This window comes from Tupaia chinensis, unplaced genomic scaffold (assembly GCF_000334495.1).
Source record: "Tupaia chinensis unplaced genomic scaffold, TupChi_1.0 Scaffold144142_1, whole genome shotgun sequence".
Classification (NCBI taxonomy): domain Eukaryota; kingdom Metazoa; phylum Chordata; class Mammalia; order Scandentia; family Tupaiidae; genus Tupaia; species Tupaia belangeri.
The window spans coordinates 90,824-115,248 of record NW_006203997.1 but is presented as its reverse complement, the minus strand read 5'-3'; the positions used below and the strand labels follow the sequence as shown (position 1 = coordinate 115,248).

Below are 24,425 nucleotides of genomic sequence, written 5' to 3'. Positions count from 1 at the left end.
CTCTCAATTTTCATTAGGTCTCTGGAGATCAATTATGGGTCCTACAGTCTTATATAGGCTCTTTAGGAAGGTATTTATTAGTTTTGCCAGCTTAATTTGGACTCAAATGGCAATTTTTATGGGAATTCTATTTATGTCTAATTATAGTTTATGTTGCCTGGGGGGAGGAAGTCATCCTTCTGGAGTCTAATTGAACACAGAAATGAGCGAGTCCTGCCAACTACACTAGTTGAAGTGAGGAGAGGAAAGTGGGAGTTTTGGAAAGAGAGCAAGAGAGAGAGGGAGAGTTTATGGTGTTCAGGAAGTACAGGTTAAATAGAGGTTCGATTCACTCTTACTAGCAGCCCAAGTAGATACAGCCAATCTGTGCTCTAGCATGTAAAATGAGGACAGGACTCAGGCTTGTCTTTCAGGTTGCTTTAATCACACAGGGTAAAAGGGGGCTTAGAAGTCTCCATGAGTCATGTGGCCTGGAGCATCTTATGCTGGCATGGTGACGGGAATGCAGTCTGCAAGGGTGCGGGAGAGGCCGAGTTCCGAGCACGCTAGGCATCTACAGGGCACAATAGGCGAGCCAGAGAGGAGCTCCACAGAGATCTTAGAGAACAATGGTGGCAGCTGCTGTGAGATGACTGGGGGCGAACGAAGAGGAAAAGTCCACCCGGTGATCCTAAAGTATGGAGGTTGGGACTGGTGGCCGACAGGGGAGCATCAAAGACAGCAGAGTGGAAGGCCGTCTGGGAGAGCAGGAGTCGTTGTGCAAACTGGCAGAGCCTGCAGCAGCAAGTGAGGTCTCAGATGCAATGAGATGGGATCTGTCTCAAGCTGTCGACAGAGCTGATGAGCTGGGCTCAGGCTCCTCTTTTTATGTCTGATTTTGACAGGCTTACGGTGACTTGACAAAACCTCAAAATATTTTCAAAACATTTTACAGGTAAGTCTATGGAATTTTGGTCAAAACAAATTGGGATTTGTTTGTATATTTTGGCCAGTCATGAGGCGGGTTGAAACATAGGCCACGCTTACGTGCTTTATACTATCAATCAGCATATGGCTAGTCTGCTATTAGCGATAAGCACTAGGGTGTCGGCTGAATGTTGAAATCCTGGGAACATAACTAACACCAGTCTGAATGTACTACAAAATGGAGTCAGGATTGCTCTTGGCAAGTAGCATTACAATCAAACATTTTCTTCATAGCAAACTACTGACTTAGCCAGTAAATAATATGTCAAGTGTAACAATTCTTCACAACAAGTAAATCAACATATGAAGTATGACAATAGGACAATGAGGATGCCAGGGAGAGAGCTCAATGTGTATGTTGCCTACTCTCGCTGGGAAACTAGAATTTTGCTCATCCTGGTAATGTTAATGGATGGAAAAGTGTTGAGCTGTGTTGTGAAATCCTTGGTTCTTTGGGTCCAGATCACTAAAATTAGATATTTGTCCCTAGGCACAAAATGAAACCGCAACCACGAATGAAGTAGATAGAAAAGAAAGTTTAATAGCAAGAAAGGAAAGGAAAGGAAGAAAGTACACCCAAAAAGGTTGTTGGGCGGGCAGATTGACAAGTGGCAACCGCGCTTGATACTGGTCAACCGTTATTCTTATTACTAGAGGTCATGAACATTCATTAGTGGGCGGCCCCCCTTACGCTGCCTATGTTCTTCCTTGAAATTTGAATCCACACGTTCTCTCCTGCACCTGCGCACCTTCCTCACAGGCAAAGTGAGGAATTTGGTCACCTAATTGCGTATGCCCAGTGCGAGTCAGGTTGCCTCAATTAGATCGCCCAATTAGTCTATCGTGTAAATGACCAAATGCTTACTTGGGTCCTTTTGACAAAAGAAAATCTGCGAACTATCCCTGTATACTTCCCTCAAGCCTCAAGGAATTAATATGGCAAATTGCCTCACCCTCCTGGCACCTGAAGCTAGGTGAGCCTTTTGCTTTTCTCTTAGGGCTGCCCGCTCATGGCTAACTAACTGCCTACCACAGTAAAACCTCCTAAGCCATGGCTCAGATAAACCACTTGTAGTTCACTTATGAAGCCTCATCCTTCTTTGGAGGTGAACACTACCTATTTGTCAGTAACTTTCTGTGAGCTTCAGAGGGTACATTACTCCATCCCTATGCCTCCCTGGTGTCATCCACTTTCCATGGGTGTCCTCTGATCAGGGAGTGCCATACTCCCTGACTCTCAGGGGTTTAGCTCTAGCAGGTACCACGCTGGCACTCTGTCAGGAACAGATAAAGGAGACTTAGGTTTTGAACTCAGAAGAGAGTCCTAAGGCCTGGAGCATGAACACAGTGAGCCACGTTCATGAATGGCATTGGTATCTGTGCAGCCTCTGGGGTTTCTGGCCCTCACTTTACTTCATGTTTAGCTCTTTTGGATATTATTCTTACAGGTGAGCCTGCAAGAAAGAATTTCATGGATTAGAGGGAAAAAGATTGGAAAATCCTTACATAGGGGAATTATCGGGTTGTCAGGAAAGTCATGATGTAGAGAGTGGTCCATGCTGTCATGGACCAAGGCTCGGGTTTATATGGTAAGAATAAAGAATTCATAAACTCATTAAATCCATTTGCATAGAAAAACAGAAAAAATACCTCAGGACTTCTCCAGCAACCCAATGTATCCCATAGTCAAGTGTTTGAGCAAATATTTCCTTGCATGCTGACCTCTGCTGACAGAATAAATATACCATGAGGGTTAATAAAATATACCGATTTAGGCTGTTGAATCAAATAATTGGTTAATATGGAAAGACAATGCTAACCAAATATCTTATTCAGAATTAAGGCCCTATTGTAGTCTAGATATATATTTTTTTAATTTAAAAAAAGATTGTGTGAAATATCATAAACATAAAAAGTATAGAGAATAATAAACACATGCCTACCAGCTGAACTACCAAATCTTAACATTTTCCACAACTACCTCAGATTTTTTTTGAAGTAAGATAGTTGCATACATATGTCCTGAGTGTTCCCTTCCTGAAAACAGCCCCCTTTTCCTTCTCAAGAGGCACTGCGGGGTGATCATCCTTCCCATGAGTGATTTCGTAGTGCTCCTTCGTATGTGTCTATTCATACAGAAAATAAGGTATTTTTACAAGCTTTAAATGGATAAAGAAAAGGGTGAAAATACATACATATACATATATATCATTAGAAAATGTATACTTTTCTGCCGATTGAATTGTCCCATTCTTGAGATTATATCCCCCTTCCTGAGGGAAAAAATAAAACTCTTAGATTTAATCCGATGTGGAAAATATAACCTTTCATAATAGTGGTAATTAAGACAAAGCTGCCCAAAGGATTTCATACAAATAAGTTTGAAAGCCAGGATAGGGCCAGGCCATGGCATGGTAGTTAAGGCAGCTGGATCTCCCTTGGACAGCCATGTCATTTAAGTGCTATACTGGTGGCTTGAGAAACATGCCAGGTGCATGTGTGTGCATGCTCAAAATCCCAAAAGGAGAGATAGAGGAGAAGGGATTGTAACATGATAATTTGAGAAACATGCCAGGTGCATGTGTGTGCATCTTAAAAATCCCAAAGGAAGGGAGAGATAGAGGAGAAGGGATTTTAAAATGATAATTCCCCTGTGTGGGAAGGGTACTCTTTCTTGGTCTCTTTAATTCCCCTGTGTGGGAAGGGTACTCTTTCTCAGTTTCTTTCCAGTGAGTATAAACTCGCTCTGGCAAAATTAAAAAAAAAAAAAAAAGCCAAGATAGGACCAGCAAATGGCATGAAGTTTCAGGTGCTGAATCCCACATGGCTGACTGAACAGTTAGGGTCGCAGACTCGGTGGCTTAAAAACCACACCAGGTACTTGTGCACATATGCCCAAAATCTCTAGAGGAGACTAGAGGAGAAGGAATTGCAGTGCAGCCATCCACCCCATGGGGCGGTTTCTCACTTTATCTCTCTCTCTCTCTCTCTGTTTTTCTCAGTCTCTGGTGAGCACACACACTCTATATAGAACTAAAAGAATAGGAAAAATGAAGGGGCCAAGATGAAGGAGAAGACCAGTAGTAGCTGACATTGAGCTCTGATAATATGCCACATATTGTTCTCAGTGCTTTATTAGCTTCGGGTCATTTGTCTCTGCAATAACTTCCATGGTGACTGTCATTTTACACAGAGCGAAACCAAGGCACAAAGAGGTTACCATGTTTGCCTTAGGTCCCACAGCTAATGAGAGGCAGAGCCAGTCGGCAAAGGCAGTCTGACTGCCCGCAGTGAACCTGATGTCCAGCAGAGGCCCTGGCAAGAATTCTAAGCACCGCAGTCTAACACAGTCATCTGCTGATGCTGCCGTACTTGACGCCGCCAAGATCCCTCCTCCAGGCCCTAAAGGGTGCTGACTGTGGCCCCCTTCTTTTCTTTTTTCAGAGATTTAACTGATAAGTATTTGAGCATTCTCATCCATATAAAACTACTTGGTCAGAGCCAGCAGGTGGCACGGTGGTTAAAGCAGCTGGATCCCACCTGGCTGACTGTAGTTCAAGTACTGGACTTGGTGGCTTCAGAGACACACTAGGCACATGTGCATGTGTGCCCAAAATCCTGAGAAGAGACTGGAGGGGAAGGGATTATGGTGTGGTCTTCCCCCTTAGGGAGCAATTTCTCACATCCCCCCTTTTTCTGTTTTTCTGTCTCTCTCTCCCCACAGCAAATACATGCACCCTATAGCAAATTACAAAAACAAAAACAAAACAACAGCTACAAAAAAAACACCTGTTCCCTTAGGCTGAGAACAGTATAATATATGCCTGACTCCAACAACCATGACCTGAGGTAAGTTAAAACTCATAAGTTCTTTGGATCAGTTAACTTGGTCTTAAACAAGACAAAATCGCCTTCATCTGAAACAATCATATTGTGAGGAAGCATAATTTAATGTGACATCTTATTTTTTCTTTTAAGCATGATTTTTATTTAACTTTATTATTATTAATAGGGCATCTTAAGACATTAAGTGGGTGGATCTGATAGCCCTGCTTCATTCATTTGCAAAAGTTGATATGCACAGGAGCTTTTGACTAAGATTTTGACTTTAAGCTTTTATTAACTTACAAGAATTGTATCTTTGTAGGGGTACAATGTGACTTTTCAGTACATAAGTAAAATGTGTAATCATTAAATCGGGGTAACTATTATATGATCATCTCAAATATTTGTTATTATTTTGTCTGGAAGACATTAAAAATCCTCTTTTTTTAGGTATTCTGAGATCCCCAGTAAGTTATGTTAAGCACATTCTACTTGATGTATTTTTTTCTTCTAAGTTTTTTTTTATTTTTAAGAATTATTTATATAAATTTATTTTATTTTTCATTTGACCAGAGAGAAACAGAACAAGAGAATGAGAGACAGAGAGGGAATGTGAGAAAGCAAGCCTCCGGGTCCAGGATTTGAACCACGGTCGGTCATGTGGGAGTCCAGTGCCTTAACCACAATGTTACCTGGTGGTTCCTCCCTGCTGTATTTTACAACACTGGAGGTTCCTCTTATCTATGAGTAATTTTTGTTTCCCTTAATCAGCATGGTTTTAGTTCTTTAGCAGAGAGAAAGAGGAAGAAGGTGGATCTCCAAGATTAAGAAAGACAAGGGAAGGGACCAGCAGTTAGCATAATGGCTATGTCGCTGGTCTCCCACGTAGTTGACCGTGGTTTGCATCCTGGACCTGGTGGCTTAAAACTCACGCCGGGCGCGTATGTGTGCATGCCCAAGATCCTGAGAGGAAAATGGAGGAGAAGGGATTGCAGCGCGGCCATCCCCCCTGGGGGGTGATTTCTTGCTTTCTCTCTCTGTCTCTCTCTCTGTCTGGCGAGCACACACGCCCTATAGCAAAAACCTCTCAAATAAATAAATAAAGACAAGGAACATGAACCCTGGTTGATGTCTGCTTTCTGGGAAGGCTTCAGAAAGAGAAGAGGAAATCATGTGGAGTCCAAATGCCTGGTTTCAAGTCCCAGGTGACTACATTACTAACAGCTAACTGACTCTCCAGCCTCAGGTGATTTAATAACTCTCCCTGTGCTGTAGGCTCATCCTCTATGAAACCACAAGATAATAATTGGGTCTGCCTGATGAACTTGCTATGACGATTAAGTGAGTTGATACACATATTGCACTTAGGAAACTTGCTGGCATCTATTATACATGTAATAAGTGTTAGGTGTATACTGTGGTCTGAGTGTTGGTGTTTTCTACTCCTCAAATTCATGTGTTGGAACTTAATACCCAATGTGACAGTATTAAGATGTGGGGGCTTGGGAACCAGCAGTTAGTGTAATGGCTATGTCGCTGGACTCCCATGTAGTCGACCACGGTTCGCTTCCCGGACCTGGGGGCTTAAAACTCACGCCAGGTACGTGTGCGTGCGTGCCCAAGATCCCAAGAGGAGATGGAGGAGAAGGGATTGTGGCGTGGCCATTCCCCCGGAGGGTGATTTCTTGCTTTCTGTCTCTCTGTCTCTGTCTGGCGAGCGCACATGCCCTATAGCAAAAAAACCTCTCAAAAAAAAAAAAAAAGTGAGGGCTTAAGGGAAGGGATTAAATCATGAGGTGCTCTCATGGGGTGGATTAGTGTCCTTCTAAAAAGAGATCAAAGGGAGCTGCCTTGCCCCTTCCACCATGTGATGACTCAGTAAGAAAGTACCATCTCTGAAGCGGAGAACAGGCCCTCACGTGACACCTGATCTGCTGACACCTTCCTTGATCCTGGATGTCTTGGCCTCCAGAACTGTGCACAATACGTTTTTGTTCTTCATAAATGCCCTTGTCAGTAATATTTTGTTACAGCAATGTAAGTAAACTAAACCAGTGTGGCTGGACTTGACCTTACCAACTATAAAGCAAGTAACAGAGATAGAAAGCTAAGGGTCTGGGGCCAGATTATGGCCTACTGGTTAGGGTAGCTGGATCCCACATGGCCAACCCTGTAGTTTGATTCCTGGATCTTGTGGCTTGAGATACATGCCCTATATGTATGCGTGCATCCCTAAAATCTCAAAATACAGAAGAGATGGAGAAAGGATTGCGACGTGACAATTCCCCATGTGGGGTGCTTTCTTGTTCTCCTTGGTCTCTGCCTTTCTCCAGTGAGCACATACACCCTCTGGCAAGTTTTAAAAAGAAAGAAAAAACTAAAGGGTCTTTTTTTGTGGATATATGTAGCATATCTTAGAGTATCACTTAGTTTTGGGAGCAAAAGTTTCAAATTCTATGAAGGATTTCACAGTGAGAATGCTTCCATTCTTTCATATATCAGTTTTTCTCTAGAAACACCTAAGAAAAACCTAATGTACATCATTCCCTACTGATTAAATGCCCACCATGTGACAGGCCCTTTTTTAGGCACTGGGGACAGTTGAGGGCATGCACAAGACAGACAAAGTACCTTCCTTTATTTATGAATCTTACTTTCTATCTTTTTTCTTTTCCTCTCTTTTCTTTTTTTTCATTTTTGAATGCTAGAGGGCATGTGTGTCTGCATGGAAGAAAGAGAGAGAGAGGGAGAGATGAAGCACCTCTTCAAGAGGGTTTGTCACACGGCAATCCTTTTTCTCCAATTCTACCTCCTGTCAGGATCCGCAGTGGGGCCAGGACTCAAATCCTCACCGTTCACGTGGAATCCTGCTTCCTCTGTGCAGCACCTATCCATTGTGCTATAGAGCTGGCCTGGATCTGACTTTTTATTTTCTTCTTATGCCATAGGGTGTATGTGCATGCATGGGGGAAAGAAAGAGAGGAAACAAAACAAAACAAAACAAAACAAAACAAAACCTTCAATGGAACCTGGCCATGCCACAATACTTTCCCCGTGTTTTACATCTTGTAGAAATTCTGAATACATTCACAGATGCCTGGCATGTAAGCTGCCAGGGCCAGGTCTAGAACTCTGGTTGGCATTTGGCCTTGTAGGATTCAGTTTCCTCTGCACAGCATTTAATCAGTAAGCACTGGAATTGGTCCTGGATCTTACTTAAAAAAAATAAAATTACCAAAGGGAATGTGCGTTTGCTGGAGAAAGAAAGAGAGAAACAGGAAAAGTGAGAAAGCACCTCCCATACTTCCATTCCTTCTCCTCCACCCTTCTCTCCTATTGGGATATTGGGCACACACATACACATGCCTGGTGTATTTTTGAAAATGGTGGGTCTAGGACATGAAACACACAGTTGACCACGTGGTATCCAGTCACTTTACCACCACACCACCGCTGGCCCAGCTGGATCTTACTTACTAGTAAAAGAGTCTGACAAAAAAGAAACTGAAGTGTGACACTATCTGTTAGTGATACATGTTGTACGGAGTATTGTAGATGGGAGATATTTAGAAGGAGTAGTCAAAGAAGGCTGCTCTGAAGGTGCCATTTGAATGAAATGGGTTAGAGATATTTGAGAGCATGCAAATATTTGAGAGAACAATCAGCTCACAGGAAATAGCAAGTACAATGTCTCTGGGGAAGGAAGAAGATTAGCATGTTTAACGAATAGCAGGAAAGCCAGAATAGCTATTGCAGAATTTTGAAAGCTACAATTAGAAACCGAATAGGGTTAAGATCATGTAAGACCTTTTGGACCTTAGTAAGGAGTTTGGATTTGACCCTAAGAGTGATCAGAAATCACTGTAGGTTTTAAGAAGGTGAATGACAAGTTTGGCTTACATTTTAGGATAATTTGCAGATTACTCCATCAATTAGATCATGGCAGGTCAAGCATGGAAGCTTGACCTGAAGATCCATCATCAGGCTATTTGGTGGTCCAAATGAGAGATGAGGGTAAAGACGAAGATAGGAAGCAGTCAGATTCTGGATCTACTTAGAAGACAGAGTGGACCAAAGCTATTGAAGACCTAGATGTGATCCGTGAGATAAAGAACTGAACCAAGGACCTGTGTTATTGGCCCAATTCATTGGCCGAGTGAAAGGTGGTGCCATTTACTGAGATGAGGAAGACTGAGGAAGACAAGACGAGGGTCTAGTTTAATGGGGTGACAGTTGTATTTGGACCTGCCACATCTGATGCATAATCAGCCCCGCAGTGATGCAGGGTTGCTCAGTAGAAATAGTGGAGAGCAAGATTTACATTTGGGTCTCCCCTGGATCTAGATGATGTTAAACAATGGGAGTAGATAAGATCAAGTAGGGAATGAGGACAGTGAGACTAGAGATTAGGTTTGAATACTGAGGCTCAAGACACACCAACATTTAGAATTTAGCAAGAATAGCCAACCAGGAATCTGAAGAAGTGGTTAGTGAGGTGTGAGGAATACCAGGAAAGGATGGTCTTATGTAACTCAGATAAAGAAAATGCATCCAGGAGGAGGGTATGATGAAATGGGTCAGGGGATGAGTTTTCTATAGCTTTTAGACATCATGGCATGAACTGAATCACTGGTATCTGCAGGTATTTGTTTAGTTGTTACAGCAGCATTTCCCAAAGTATGTTTGTTGATATAGTAATTAGATAGGCTGTCCTGTGATTAAAAGTGCAATGATAAGTTGTGGAATACATTGGACATTATTTTCCACTCAGAAATTCGTGATCCTTCACCTAGCCTGATGGCACAATTGGTAGCAAACTGAACTACATTGCTGGAAGCCACAAGTTCAGATCCCGAGTTCAGCTTGAAAGTACATCAATCGCGTTCACTCATGCCCAAGATCCTGAGTTGCTGGAGGGTATGGGAAAGGAATCACAGCATGACTGGACCCTGCCAAGCCTGCTTTCCTCTCCCCTATCTTGTATGTGCTATCACAAGTAAATTTTTTCTTTATTCATGATAGGACAAGTTGATGTGATACTGAGGAAAAAAAGAGAGAGACGAGCACTCTCCACAGGATTTGTCATGACACAATCCCCTTCCTCTGATTTTCCAGAGTGTGGGCACTTGTGCCAGGTGTTTTAGGCTGACCAGATGGGAAATTTGAAACATGGTCACCGTGTAGGATCCAGATTCTCTGAGCAGATTCAGTTTATTTGAGCAGCAGCATTTCTACTGTGCTACAGAGCCAAACCTATTTCGAATAATTTAAAAGTACAAAAATCCAACCATTTTCCGTGAATGATTTTATGAGGTTTATTTTTTCAATTTATTATTTTATTCACAGTAATGCACGAGAGAAGGAGAGAAGCTCCTAGCCCTCTAGCTCATCAGGATCTTGGACATGCATGCTCTCATTCAGCAAGTTTTAGGCCCAATGGAAAGCCAAACCTGGGGTGGGCCATTTGGCTTCCAGCACAACAGTGCAGTTTGTTACTGACTACGCCACTAGGCTGGGCCCAGTCCTGAGTTCTCATACAATCAGGTAACCACCACCACGATTCCCACTGTTCTTAAATTCCGAATCATATCCTCTATGAAAGTCCTAGGTTCCACTTTAGGAAATGGTTATTGAGGGTTTAGAGAGCATTTCCACATGTATTACCCAATTTCACCCTTTGGTCAACACTCTCAGTTTGATACCATTATTTCCAGTAAGACACAAAACAGGCAGAGAGGAATCATGCACATGGTCACACAAAGCTACTCAGTGAAAGAGAGAATGAATACAAACATTCAGACGAGTCTGATTTTCATTCGGCTCCATGAAAGTTAACGCTGGGATAAGACCATCCGCAATCACAACTGTTTGAGTCCTTAACCCATCTAGCGATGGTTTATTTTTTTATTTTTTGGAGAGGTATTTGCTATAGGGCGCGTGCACTCACCAGACAGACAGAGAGAGACAGAGAGACAGAAAGCGAGAAATCACCCCCCAGGGGGATGGCCATGCCACAATCCCTTCTCCTCCATTCTCCTCTTGGGATCTTGGGCACGCACGCACATGCGCCCGGCGTGAGTTTAAGCCACTGGGTACGGGACGCGAACCGCAGTCGACTATGTGGGAGTCCAGTGACATAGCCATTACGCTTACTGCTGGTCCCCTAGCGATGGTTTAAAGCAGGTGTTATTGTTCTAACTTACACATAAGAATGTAGGAGTAGTGTCTTTAATCAATTTGCTCAAGGATAAGGAACTAGAAATAAATATCTCTGACTCCAGATCCTGAAATTCAAACTGTACAGTATGGTCTGCCCAATCCACTTGTCACTAACCACATGTGGCTATTTGAGTAGAGTAAACTATGCCCAGGTGCATGGGGTTTCAAAGACCTTCTTTCTTTCTTTCTTTTTTTTTTTTTTTTTTTAAGAGAGAGAGGTATTTGCTATAGAGCATGTGCACTCGCTGAAGGGACAGAGAGAAAGAGAGTCAGAAAGCAAAGAATCACCCCCTTGAGGGATAGCCACACTGCAATTTCTTCTCTTCCATTCTCCTCTCAGGATTTTGGCCACACACGCACATGCGCCCAGTGTGAGTTTTAAGATGAGGCATCTGGGACTCAAACTGTGGGTGACTACGTGGAATCCAGCGACGTAACCCTTATGCAATCTGCCGGTCCCTCAAAGACCTATTTTTAGTGTAAAGTAGCTCAATAATTTTTATATTGGTTCCATTTTAAATTATACAATTTTGGGTATGTTGAATTAAATAGACTATGACATTAAAATTAATTTCGCCCATTTTTTAGAAAAAAGTTTCCAGATGGCACGCACACTGACTAGAAAGAGAAAGACACAGAGAGAAAGCACTCCCATAGGAAATAGGCTGCAATCCCTTTCCCTCTATTTCTCCATCCTATTGGGTTTGGGGGCACACACACACACACACACGCGCACACACACACACACACACACACACACGGTCTGTTTCTCAAGCCAGATGGTTCAGGAATTGAACCACTGGGTCCGCCAGGTGGGAACTAGCTCCCTTAACCAGGCCACAGAGTCGGCCCCTTTTTATTTTTTTTTAAGAATTATTTTATTTAACTTTAAGTAATTATTTATTTTTAAATGACCAAAAAGGGAGAAGAGAGAGAGAGAGAGAAAGTGAAGAAGCAAGACACCAGTTCCAGGACCCGCACCATTGGCGGCCAAGTGAGAGCCCACCTCCCTTAACCACCACACGACTTGCTGGGCCCCCTTTTTACTTTTCTTAATGTGGTTCCCAGAAAGTTAAAAATCACATATGTAACGTATGTGCTGCTTTAATAAGTTGGGGCTGTCAGTGATTTTAGTTCTCAATCCTGTTGTGGTCAAGCCAGTTCTCCTTACTTTTTTATTCCAGAGTAAAAACATTACCAGGATGTACTGTTCTGTCCAGGGTTGCGTTATCTCTAGAGAGTAAAAGGTAGAAACAGGATTCTCCTTCTAGGGCCCCAGCTGTTTATGGTCATATTCTTTAACTCTCACACAGAATTATTGCTTTCATGTTTGGCAGATGCATTTTATTAAAAATATTGGCTAATCAGTGACTTCTTAAAGGCATATACTAGAAGGTATTTTAAAAAAATAATAAAGCAAAAAAAAAAATAGTCGTGGAGAGTCAATCCTGGATTCTAGCTTTCTATTAAAGGTATTTCCCTCTTTTTTTTCTTTTCTTTTTTTTTTTTTTAGACATTTCTCCTCCATTCTCCTCTTGGGACTGCGGGCACACTTGCACACATGCCCATTGTGAGTTTCAAGCCTCCAGGTCCTGGACACAAACCACAGTCAGTCATGAGGGAGTCCAGCACCTTAACTGCCATGCCACCTGTTGGTCCAATAATATTTTCTTCCTAGAACCTGTTTCATTTTAATTCTAAACGTCATTTCTGGCCTCAGTATTAATTTATTGATTTTGAAAAGGGGAGAAGTCTTAAGTAGGAGTGTGCTTCTTTACCAGTATTGCATGGAAGGGCTTAGAAAATTCACAAAAATGCATATTATATAAAAAAAAAAAACTATACAAAAATATCAAGAAGTTTTTGTACCCAAATAAATATAAACTTCAATTTCATTTCTGCATGAACTTTACAAAACCTCTGTATATTGTGTCCACCACCCCCAAGTAGAGTGATTTGTTTCATATGGTTTGTTAGTCAGCAACCCCAGTTCTGTAGTGGAATCCTCTGGCTATGTTGTGAAAAACACAAATGCTTGAGCCTTGAGCCTAGAAATTCTGATTCAGTGAATAAAGTCTAATTTAACCAACTAAAAAATTTGATTCACAGCCAAGGTTGTGAACAGTTTGGAAGGACAACAAAACTACTATTAATACACTCTCTAAAAAAACTGATTGAAGGGACCAGCAGTTAGAGTAATGGCTATGTCGCTGAACTCCCATTTAGCCGACCGTGGTTCAAATCCTGGACCCGGTGGCTTAAACTTATGCCGGGCGTGTGTGCATGCGTGCCCAAGATCTCGAGAGGAGAATGGAGGAAAAGGGATTGCGACATGGCCATACCCCTTGGGGGGTGATTTCTCACTTTATCTCTGTCTGTCTCTCTCTTTCTGGTGAGCGTACATGCCCTATAGCAAAATCCTCTCAAAAAAAAACTGATTTAAAAATTATTTCACAGGGCTGACAGGTGATACAGCAGTTAAGGTGCTGGACACTCACATGGCTGACCATGGTTTGAGTCCTGGATCGGGTGGCTTAGAAATTATGCTGAGGGGACCAGCAGTTAGCGTAATGGCTATGTCGCTGGACTCCCATGTAGTCAACTGCAGTTCAAGTCCCAAACCCAGTGGCTTAAACTCACACCAGGCACATGTGCGTGTGTGCATGCCCAAGATCCCAAGAGGAGAATGGAGGAGAAGGGATTGCGGTGTGGCCATCCCCTCTGGGGGGTGATTTCTTGCTTTCTGTCTCTCTGTCTCTCTCTGTCTGGCAAGCACACATGCCCTATAACAAAAACCTCTCCAAAAAAAAGAAAAAGAAAAAGAAATTATGCTGGGCACGTTGTGGGCATGCCCAAAAATCTCTATTGCAGTTTGACCATCAACTCAGGGAGTGATTTTTTGCTCTCCTTTCTGTTTCTCTTTGGCTTGTGCACACACCCTCTGGCAAACCCCTCCCCTGCGAAAAAAAATCACTTCACACCCGGTTCTTCCTACTCTGCTCAAATCTTCTTACTGAAATCTCACTTAAGACTCTCTCTCTTGACCAGAATCCTATTGGGGTCACTGTCCTATTAGTCTAATATTTATGTATTCTGTGTGTGTGTGTGTGTGTGTGTGTATGTGTGTGTAATTCTTATGTCTTTGTGTTATATTTATGGAAAAAGAAAATATCTTTATGTTTACTATGCACCATTCTAGCACAGTACACTTACCTAATAAATACTCAATAAAAAGATTTCCAAAGGAAATAGGAAAAACACGAAATGTAAAGATAAAAATAAAGGAGTCAGAAGACAGGACAGGAGTAAAATGTGACAGTGTTCCAGGCAATCTCACATGAGTATTCTGGGGACAAGCCTGCCCACGATCTAGGGCTGGCTGAAAGCTGGGAGTGAACTGTGATATTAAGACTCTATTGGGGGTACTACCTCTTTCTGTCTGTCTCTCTCTCTAATTCATGGAAGAAATAAATAAACTTAAAGAAAAACCTAAAAAATAAAAACTTTATTTCTCAATATAAGTTCCATCAGATTCAAGACACTTGTGTAAGCAATAATACTAGCCATTTAGTCCATCCTTAAAGAACTGAGTGTCCTGGGAATTGAACCATATCAATGCAATCTTATTTACATTATTGACGAGGGATACCACAGTGCAAATTAAAACTTTTTTTTTTTTAACTCCGTTCTAGGAGAGGCACAAACCAAGGCCCATTCTGAGACAGTTACTGAAATTCTGCTGTGAAATATTGCTTTCAGGGACTAAAAATGAAGACTTTCTGACGAGACTTCTTCCAGATCTATTTCTAGATTGGTAGGGCAACCTCTGTCTCCTTCTCTCCATCTCGCTCTATCTCTGTTTCTCTGTGTGTCTTAATTTTTTTTTTTTTAAGGTAAAGTATTTTCTGGGCTCTCGAGCCCCTCCTTTAACTTGGTAATTCACACCTTTCCCACTCCCTTCTAGGAGAGGCACAAACCAAGGTCCATTCTGAGATGGCTACTGAACATCAGCTGTGAAATATTGCTTTCGTGTGTCGTGCATGCGGACTGCATGATTTTCATTTTTTGTCTTTTAAAATTAAAATATAAAATTATTTTATCATCTTTTTTATTTTTTATAGTTTTTTTCCCCTTCTTTCCTCTTGTTCTCTTCTCTTTTCCTTTTTCTTTTAACTGCATCCCTTGACAGCTCAGTCTCCATGAACTGAATGTCTAGGCAGATCTAAGTGAACAGTATCCAAATAACTGATTACTATTAGGGACACAATATTTCTCATTTCCCACTGAATCTGACACACAAAGATGGAATAGAAGAGAGATTTCAGATCACCTTCTCAAGCACGCCTCTGAATGCTCAGACTGAACTTCAAGAATTAGGAAGAAACACACAACTCATCTGATGACCAGAAATCACCACAGAGAAACAAGAAATATGAGAAAGCCAGAAAATACCTCTCCTCCAAGGGAAAAGAATACCTCTCCTCCAAGAAAAAAGAGGTGAGGAAGTTCTTGCATAATCTGAAAGAGGAAATACATATCATAAAAAAAAATCAAACGGAGCTGTTAGAGATGAAGGCTATAATCCAAGAAATCAAAACCTCCTTTGAAAGTATTAAAAGTAGACTAGATCATACAGAGGATCAAATCTCAGATGTAGAAGATAGAAACACTGGTTTAGAAAAATCCACCACAAAGACTGAGAATATAGCCCCCCAAAATGAGAGCAATATATGAGAAATACTAGATACCATTAAACATCCAAATATCCAGATAATTGGTATTCCAAAGGTGAGGAGACTAATAAGGGCATTGACCACCTATTCCATGAAATCCTGGAAAAAAACTTTCCAAACTTAGGCATTCAAAGATCCAGTCCCAAGAAATACAAAGGATCCTAAATAGAATCAACCCAAGAAGATTTTTCTCCAAGATACATTATTGCCAGATAGACCAAAACCACAGACAAAGAGAAGATACTAAGATTGGCAAGAGTGAAACATCAAGTTATCTACAAAGGATAGCCCATCAGGCTAACAGCAGACCACTCAATGGAAACAATGTGAGTGAAAAAGAATAGGAAAATCTATTCAGAGTACTAAAGGAAAAGCAATTTCAACCAAGAAGACTGTACCTGGCAAGATTTTCCTTCATGTGGAAAGAAAAGATAAGAGCATTCTCAGATAAACAAAACCTGAAAGAATTTCACAAAACCAGACTGGATCTCCAAGTTCTCCAGGGAACACTATACCAGGAAAATTAAATACAGATACAAAAAAAAAGAAGAGTTCAAAAACTGAGAAGATGGCCAACTTAGTAGGGACAAGTCTGGAGTTGAATATTTTATCCCAGAATTTAATCAGGAAGATCAAACCACAACAGAATATGAAGTATGTGAAACTGAACTGGTGAAATAGAATTTTATGACTATTGACTAAAATAGTGATTTTCTTCTATGCTTTGTTTTCCAGATTTAAGGATCTTTGTCTTGTCTTGAGCTATTGATAAGTTCATGCACCTACTATTTGAACAGAATTTTAACCTGTTTCCTGGCTTTAAGTTTTAAGCAAAGCTCTCTTAGCACCTTTTAAATTTCGATTTATTAAAGCTAAAATTGCTTTTCTTGAAATTACAAAACACGGGACCAACAGTTGGTGTAATAGCTAGGTCACTGGACTTCCATGTAGTTGAAAGCAATTCCAGTCCAAGGCCTAGTGGCTTAAACTCACACCCAGGCATGAGTGAGTTTGTGCCCAGGATCCCAAGAGAATGGAGGAGAAGGGATTGCCATGTGGCCATACATCCTTTCTCCCTTTCTGTCTTTCTGTCTCTCTTTGTCCTTCTAATGAGCTCACGCACCTTATAGCAAAAAACTCTCAAAAAAAAAAAAAAAAAAGAAAAAAAATTAAGCAACTATGTTAAAAAATACCTATTTAATGACTGCAGTAAACTATATAGCATCAGGTAGGTGCTACTTTATAGTATATTTATTTTACTCAATGCTTCATACCTTAAGTCAGGCATGTGTTCACAGATATGTATATATCAGCTGAATGTGCTATTGAAAATAGATTAATTAATGGGGACAGCAGGGGCATGGTGGTTAAGGGTGCTGGAATCCCACGTGGCCAACCATGGTTCGAGTCCTGGACCTGGTGGCTTGCTTTCTCATTTTCCTTCTCTCTCTCTCACTCTGTCCCTCTCTGATCAAATTTAAATAAATAAAGTTAAATAAAATAATCCTAAAAAATAAAAAAGAAAATAGATTAATTATGATATTTTGTAAATCGATAAAATATGGAGGGGGAAGGAATGGAAAGCAACTGTAGACATGAGAGACAGTGTGGGAGGAGGGTGGGAAATGGCAGGGGTGAAAAATAGGGGGAAAATGGGGAACCAGCAGTTAGCGTAATGGCTATGTCGCCGGAGTCCCACGTAGTCAACTGTGGTTCGCGTCCCAGACCCGGTGGCTTAAAACTCACACCGGGCGCGTGTGCATGCATGCCCAAGATCCCGAGAGGAGAATGGAAGAGAAGGGATTGCGGCGTGACCATCCCCCCCGGGGGGTGATTTCTCGCTTTCTGTCTCTCTGTCTCTCTCTGTCTGTCTGGCGAGCACACGCCCCCTATAGCAAAAATCTCTCCCCCCCCAAAAAAAATAGGGGGAAAATATATATACAAATATATATGAAACAAGAAATGGAAAATTATTTGTCAGTGATAATATGTATGATTAGGCCAATATGCAGTGTAATCTGGATGGAAAAATCACATTTTATATGCTGTGATGATGCTCAGTGAATGAATGTAAAATAAATAAATAAATAAATAAATAAATAAAATAAGAAGGCATAAGTAAATTTAGTATTTTACTAGTGGGCATGTGCACTTGCCAGAGACAGAGATAGAGAAGGAGAGGAGAGAATGCTCCAATAGGAAATGGTAACACTGCAGATCCTTCTCCATCTCTCCCTCCTTTCAGGGTTTTTGGCTTGTGTGCACATACAACTGACATGTTTCTTAATCCGTCAGGTCCAGGATTCAAACTCCATGGTTGGCCACGTGGGATCTAGCTGTCTTAACTTCTAGGCCATGGAACTGGCCCTAAAAATGTTTTGTTTTCTTTTAATATTAGGAAACAAAAATAAATAAAGGAGCCAAATCAGAACCCTAGAGGATATCTACTGATTTTCCATTCTCAAAAAATTACTCGTTTGATGAGAGGAATGAGCAGAAGTCTTGCTGTGGTGGAAAAGTACTGTCTGGTGAAGATGTTTTGATCATTTTTCTATTAAAGCTTCAGTAACATTCTCAAAATACTCTTGTAGAAGGCATAAGTACTGTTTTGCGGCCTTCCAGAATGTCAATTTAAAACAAAATGCCTTAAGTGGGATCAGCAGGTGGCATAGTGGTTGGAGAGCTGGTAGACCATGGTTTGAGTCTTAGACCAGTGGCTTGAAACTCACACCAGGCACTGTGTGCGTGCCCTAAACCCCGAAAGGACTAGAGGAGAAGGGATTGCAGCATGGCCAATCCCCCGGGAGTTGACTTCTTGCATTCTATCTCTCTGTCTCTCTCTGTGTCTTTAGTGAGTGCACACACCCTATAGCCAAAATCTCTTTAAAAAAATTAAAATGAAATAAATAGATAGAACTGCCTTTAACATCCCCCAAAACTATTGCTCTTGACTACTCTGCATTTGCCTTGACTGGATCACTTCCACCTCTTAATAGCCATTGCTTGATTGTTATTTGTCTTCAGGATTGTACTGGCCATGTAGCATCCCCTGTTACAATGATTCAAAGAAGGGGGCTGAAAGGTGGCTTGGTGGTTAAGGGCACTGGATTCCCAAAGGGCTGACCGTAGTTTGAGTCCCAGACCTGGTGGCTTGCTTTCTCACTTTCTCTCTCTCTCTCTTTCCCCGTCTCTGGTCAAATTTTTTAAAATAATAATAAGTAAATAAAATTAAATAAAATAATTATTTAAAAAATAAAACAAATTTTTTTTAAAAAAAGAAAAACAATTCTTCAAAGGAATGTTTCAGAATCTTATCCTACTTATTAAAATGTCCATTATAAGCTCTGCATTCAGGGACCAGCCGGTGGCGTGCTGGATAAGGCACTGGACTTCCACATGACTGACCACAGTTTGAGTCCTGGACCTGGTGGCTTGGAAAACATGCTGGGCACATGTATCTGTGTACCCAAAATCCTAGGAGGAGAATGGAGAAGAAGGGATTGCAGTGTACCCATTCCCCACCCCCCAACCCCACTGGGAGGATGATTTCTCACTATCCCTCTCACTCTTTCTCTCTGTTTCTCTTGTGAACACATGCACCTTATGGCAAAAACCTTAAAAAGAAAAAGCTTTTGTCTACAGCTCTTCTGGTGTAACGATTTTGGTACCCACTGAGCCAATATTTGCTCAATTTCATTTTCCTGTCAGAATTGTGTAAGTTGAAGCAATTGAGATGCCTATGGCATTGGCTATTGTTTCTACTGTCAATCATCAGTCCTCTTCAATTAGGGAATAACCCAGATTAACTTTGGGTAACAAGTCCGTGTGAATGTTCCGCTGCTGTAGACATCATCGTCAACACTGTCTGGTTCATTCTTTTATTTTTTGGAGAGATTTTTGCTATAGGGCACACTCACTGGAAAGACAGAGACAGAGAGATAGAAAGCAAGAAATCACTTGCCAGGGAGGATGGCCATGCTGCAGTCCCTTCTCTGATCTCCTTTCAGGATTTGGGTATGCACACCCACGTGCCTGGCATGAGTTTTAACCTCTGGGTCCATGATTCAAACCACAGTTGACTACATGGGAGCCCAGCAACATAACCATTGTGACATCTGCTGATCCCATTTCTGGTCCCTTCCTCAAAGGAGTTATCTATTTGTAATTTACTGATTTCTATTGGACATTGTCCCCATGAACTTAGTGTAATATATCCATTATTTCACTTCGAACCAAGCTTTACCATAAATGTGGTGTTTTGTTTTTGCTTCAATTACAGCAAAATTCATATTGATAGGGGAACTTTCTTTTTTCATCATTTCTTTATTTATTACGCCTATTTTCATTTATTTATTTACTTTTTGGTTAAAAATTTTTTTTCTTGCAATTTGCCATCTGGCAAATGTTTCCTCCCCTTGCATCTTACACCCACCCTCTACCACCAACTCGCTAACAACCACTTTTCCACCTTCCAGTAGTTAGCATCCACAACCATCCTCTCCTACATCACATCTTCAAATCTCTCAACCTCTGCCATAAAGTACAGGCACTCAGTACAACTTGAGTGAGGACATGCAGTGTGCATCCTTCAAAGTCTCACTCACTCTGCTTAACATGAAATCTTCTATATTCATCCATTTTAAGTCCAACGATAAGATCTCATTTTTTCTTATACCTGTGCAATATTCCATAGTATAGATATGCCACAATTTTTCAGCCCATTCATCAGTTTGGGGGCACTTATGTTGGTTCTATGTTTTAGCAATAAACATGGATGCACAAGTGTCTTTCCAATTGAGTGTTTTCCTATCCTTTGGGTAAATACGAAGGAGTGGGATTATTGGGTCATATGGAAGTTCTATTTGTAGGTTTATGAGAAACATTCATATTGTTTTTGACAAAGGTTGAACTAATTAATATTCCCACCAACAGTGTAAGAGGGTTCCCTTTTCAACACAGCCACATCAGCATCCATCATCCTTTCTTTCTTTTTCTTTGTTTGTGTCCTAGCCATTCTAATTGGGGTTAAATGGTAACTCATTTTGGTTTTAATTTGCATTTTCCTTATAACAAGAGACTTTGAACATTATTTTTATACACCTCTTGGCCATTCATAAGTCTTCCATAAAGAGTTGTCTATACAATCCATTTGTCTATTTGAAATTGGATTATTCATTTTTTATGAGTGAGCTACTTAAGTTCCCCATATAGTCTAGATATCAATCTATTGTCTGATGAATAATTTTTAAATAGTTGTTCAGTTACCTGAGACATTCTTCACAGAAAGAGAAAAAACAATGATAAAATTGGTCCGGGATAGTCAAGGATCCCATATTGTCAAGGTAATACTGTGTCATAAGAATAAATAGAAGGCAGGGATGGCAGGTGGCATGGTGGTTAAGGGCATTGGACTCCCATATGGCCAACCATGGTTCAAGTCCTGGACCTGACAGCTTGCTTTCTCGCTTTCTCTTTCTCTCTCACTCCCCCTCTCTATCTCTCACTCAGTCCCTCTCTGGTCAAATTAATATACAATATATAAATAATAAAGTTAAATAAAATAATTCTTCTAAAAAAAGAAAGACTAAATAGGAGGCATCTTACTACCTGACTTTAATACTTATTACAAAGCAGTGATCATCAAAATAGCATTGTACTGGCACAGAAATCATGCACAAAAGGATCAATGGAACAAAATAGAGAATCTAGAAAAAAGATCATACAGCTAACTGATCTTTGACAAAGGGTATAAGACAAGGAGATGGAGAAAATTCTTTTCAGCAAATGGTGCTGGAAGAACTGGATATCCAACTGCAGAAAAGTGAAGCTGGACCCCTATCTCTCACCATGAATCAACTCAAAATAGATTGAAGGTTTAAATAGAAAGTCTTGAACAAGTACAATTAGGAAAAAGTGTAGAAAAACTTTAGAAAATAGAGAACCAGCAGTTAGCATAATGGCTATGTCGCTGGACTCCCACATAGTCGACCACACTGTGTGTCCCGGAGGGGTGATTTCTCGCTTTCTGTCTCTGTCTCTCTCTGTCTGTCTGGCGAGCGCACGTGCCCTACAGTGAAAAACCTCTCAAAAAAAAAAAAAAAACTTTAGAAAATATTAGAGCAGGCCAAGATTTCTTAAATAAGATCCCTAAACCATAGGCAATCATCCCAAAAGTAGACAAGTGGGATTACATTAAGCTAAAAAATTTCCTCACAGCAGAGGAAACACTAATTAGGGTGAAAACACAACCCTTGGAATGGAAGAAAATATTTGCAAGTTATTCCTTATGCTATGTGACTGAAACTATAGAAATTTATCTCTTACACTTCTGGATCCTGAAGTCCAATCCAAGATCAAGATACCTACAGGCCAAGGGTCTGGGTCCACTTTCAGGTTTGCAGATGGCTTTTTGTTGTATCCTCACATGGCAGAGAGGAGAAGGAGAGCACACACATACACCAGTGCTCCTCCTCCTCTTATAATAATATGAATCCTATAATGAGGGCCCTTTTATAATGACCTCCCAAAGGCCACATCCTAATACCATCCAATTGTAGGTTAGAGTTTCAGCATATAATCTTGGGGGGAACCCAGGAAAGCAATTCATAACACTAGGTTCCCAATATTCCCTAACCCCTATTATCTTAGCCTGTATCTCCAATTCTTTGTATTATTCCCTCGTCCATGTTATTTTAGCCTCTATTCCCAATTCTTTGTATTATTATCATTATATTAAAATTTATTTTATTTGACTTTACTTATTTATTTTAATTTGAGCAGAGAGGGAGAGGGAGAGAGAAAGGGAGAAGGAGAAGGGGGGAGAGAGAGAGAATTAGAAAGCAAGCTGCCAGGTCGGCCATATGGGAACCCAGTGCCCTTAACCACCACACCACCTCCTGACCCCAATTCTTTGTATTCTTTGCACAACAAAACTTGCTTCCAAGAGACCATTAGAACTTAAAAACAAACAAACAAACAAACAAACAAAAACCTTTGGAAGCATCATCCTCTTTCCAGCCAGTGTGAATATACTTCTCTATTAATAGTAATTGATTATTTAGTGTGTACTTGACTTTCTTTTAAACTGTTTACCTTTCTCCAACCCTTTAATATTCCCTACAGGTATATGATGTAGGTTTTATTATCCTCAATATTCAGAAGAGAAAACTGAGCCATGACTTATCCAAAGTCACACAGGGGACATTCCAATTTAGGCATTCATAATGGTCCCAATAACTCAACATTGAAACTACATAGTCCTAAAGACAATAATCAGAACTGTGTAAAATTAAAATACATAAAGGCTTTGGTAATGTCGAATGTGTTACTATTTTAAAGACTTTTTTTAAAGTTCAAAAGCAGTAACTGTTTATTAACTAACCAGATTACAAAAATAATCATGGTAGGTACCTTAGTTCATATTTCTAATACATCTGTTGACCTGGTCTTCCTGCCAGCATCTCCACCTACTACAGAATGATGGTGTTTTTCTTCATTCCACCTGTTAGAAAACATAATTCGAAAGTCCATGGGAAGTGATTTGTTTCTTTGAAGCATTTTCCAACAGTATAGATCTCATAAATCCGATTCTTCATGCGGATATGTGCATATTTACCAAGAGATTGGAGCCAGACTGTCAAGGCATTTTGTTTCTTATATTGATTTTGTCATACCTATGCTTGTAGATAAGTTTATCTTCTGACTTTGGGTCTAGGTACCCCCATGAGTCATGTGATTCCACATTAAAGAATAGTGATTCTCAAAATATAGTGCCCAGACAAGCAGCCTCAACATCGGAACCTGGGAACATAGGAAACTGTAAGCGTGCAATGTCAGGGATCCCAAACCAGACCTACAGAGCAGAAAGTCGGGGTGGGGCAGTGATTTGTATTTTAATAAGTTCTTGGGCTGACTCTTATGTCTATTGATTTGAACAAACAGAGATGCCAGTTGGTTGGAACACAGTTGTGGCACTCGATCCTGTGGCAGTTGGGTTAAATACTAGCGTCAAAAAGCGTTACACTAAACCAATGGTGACTAGTTCTAATTACCCATCTCTTCTGGAAGTACACTGCATGCAAAATGCATTTCCATTTTAACCAACCATGTTGTTGTTCCAGTCCAGGTTGCATTTTACACAAATAAAGCAGCCCCCTTGCGTCCTCGCCTCTCGCCCCAGTCGGTGGGATCTCACCAGTACACCTAGCAAAGCTCTGGCCCCAGACTGGCGGGAAATTCAAAGTCTGCAAGCGAAACAGACCTTGGCCAATCAGAAGCCAAGTTGGAGCCACTGCCCCATCCTGCAGATATGATTGGTGGTCTCCCGCGAGCCGAAGCCACCCACACCTCGCATCCTCCAGCACCAGCACACATTGTCAACGGCTTTCCTCAACGGCTCTGAGCCCCGAGGGTATGCGGACGTTAAAGGATGCAGACCCGGCAGAGGAGCTGAAGGCCAGAGGACGAAAGACAACCAGGAGCAGTTCGAGTGCCAGGAGCAGCTTGAGTGCCAGATGCAGGTCTGGACCCCTGAGGAGGAGGAGGAGGGCTCGGGTCTCATGGCCAAGGCTGAGGCCGTGACCGCCGGCTGGATGCTGGATTTCCTCTGCCTCTCTCTTTGCAGAACCTTCTGCAATGGCCGCTGTCAGGACTTCCGTAGGACCCGGGACAGCGCAGAGGGCG

General features: G+C 41.2%; 2 long non-coding RNA genes across 3 annotated transcripts; both read right to left on the bottom strand.

Moving 5' to 3' along the window:
* Positions 1-410: 410 nt before the first annotated feature.
* LOC102481957 (uncharacterized) lies at positions 411-3,018 on the bottom strand. 2 transcript variants are annotated; one of them, XR_003547456.1, is made up of 3 exons: positions 2,982-3,018; positions 2,617-2,690; positions 411-906 (listed from the first exon to the last, which is right to left on the bottom strand). It is a non-coding gene; the product is annotated as an uncharacterized LOC102481957 (long non-coding RNA). The 2 variants fall into 2 exon arrangements; XR_337055.1 differs by having other exon boundaries at positions 2,948-3,006.
* A 5-nt stretch (positions 3,019-3,023) lies between these two features.
* Positions 3,024-24,001, bottom strand: LOC102481666 (uncharacterized). The gene is made up of 3 exons (XR_337054.3): positions 23,795-24,001; positions 23,154-23,244; positions 3,024-3,092 (listed from the first exon to the last, which is right to left on the bottom strand). It is a non-coding gene; the product is annotated as an uncharacterized LOC102481666 (long non-coding RNA).
* Positions 24,002-24,425: the final 424 nt, after the last annotated feature.